General features: G+C 38.8%; 1 protein-coding gene across 1 annotated transcript in view; it reads left to right on the top strand.

Annotated features, from left to right (window-relative positions):
* The window catches only part of LOC107102762 (membrane-associated guanylate kinase, WW and PDZ domain-containing protein 2-like), a 27,040-nt gene that overhangs the window by 1,462 nt on the left and 24,275 nt on the right, over positions 1–1,303 (top strand). The window lies entirely within an intron of this gene.

Raw genomic sequence — 1,303 nt, 5'->3', positions numbered from 1 at the left:
TGTCCCCCTGGGGAGCATGTTGTGGGGGTTAAGGGTCTTTGCTCAGGGACCCAGAGTGGCAGTCTGTGGGAGTGGGGCTAAAACTCAGACCCTCAGGCTTCCAAGCTCTGTGCCCTAACCAGTAGTCTTCCCTTAGCTCTCTACTGCACAGATATTTTTATACCTAAAGGAAACATATTCCAGGACATTACAACTTATGTTTTTTGTACTATATACGCTCTTTTTATACTGTTTGTTGTATTTTTAACTTTAGTGGCATCTTGCTTTAACTGTTTTTACTCTAAATAAGCAACTGGAACCAGAATTTCCCAGAAGGAGTAATCCCAAAGGGAGAAATAAAGTTGAGTCTAAGTCTTCAGTTGGTTGTTCCCATTTAAAATTGGTGCAAAGGGGCCAAAAATATGCCATGAATATACCCCCCATACTAATGCACCACTACTGGTCTGAACTGCTGATTGGTAAAAGTGTGTAAAGTGAAATCTAACGTCTCCGTTCGAGCTTCGCAGCAGACTCCTGCCCTGCGGTGGTCAGCACTCATTGCTTTCCACGCTTTGCTGATTCAGTGTTGGGGATGGACACCACGTCACATAAGCCACTTTGCTGCTGGAACATGCTGTCGTTCCTTCTGCTGGGCCTCTGGGTCCTCCTTACATTCCTCCTTTGCTTTCTGCTTCTTCCTTCTACAGTCCTGCATATTTAAAGTGTAACTTACCCCCAAATCCACCTTTTTGCATAAAAACAAGGCCTATGGGGGATATTTCAAGGTTACCCCCTTTTTTTTCTATTTTAATGTTTGATTTTGCAGATAATAATAATAATAATAATAATAATAATGTGGACTTGGAATGCACTTTATATTTAAACAAATCCCAAAGTGCTACATAGTAAAACAGGTAAGTGCTAAATAAAAAGCCTTACATGGATAGCATGAGAAATAAAAGTAAAAAAAAAGATAAAATAATCAAAGACAATATAAAAAAAAGGGAAGAGTTCAATTAAAAGCTCTCCTAGAAAAGTGGGTTTAAAGGCCACATTTAGAAGCATCCACAGTCTGCAGCATTTGTCTCAAACTGGTCTTAAATCCTTCTCAGAGTGGCTAAATGGTGGCTGTTGCAGTACAATTATCCTCAGGAATGAAGTGAAGACAAAGACCAAGAGGAATTATTTCACTATAAAATGCAAAATAACCGGAACAACAGTTATTTCCTCTATTAAAACTACTTTCTTTCATTTAGGGCTACAACTAACGATTATTTAAAAAATCGATGAATTGGCCGATTATTTTTTCGATTAATCGATGAAT

The sequence above is a fragment of the Cyprinodon variegatus genome, unplaced genomic scaffold (genome assembly GCF_000732505.1).
Source record: "Cyprinodon variegatus isolate N-32 unplaced genomic scaffold, C_variegatus-1.0 Scaffold1313, whole genome shotgun sequence".
Classification (NCBI taxonomy): domain Eukaryota; kingdom Metazoa; phylum Chordata; class Actinopteri; order Cyprinodontiformes; family Cyprinodontidae; genus Cyprinodon; species Cyprinodon variegatus.
The sequence above is the reverse complement of the archived record's forward strand: the minus strand, read 5'-3'. Positions and strand labels throughout refer to the sequence as shown.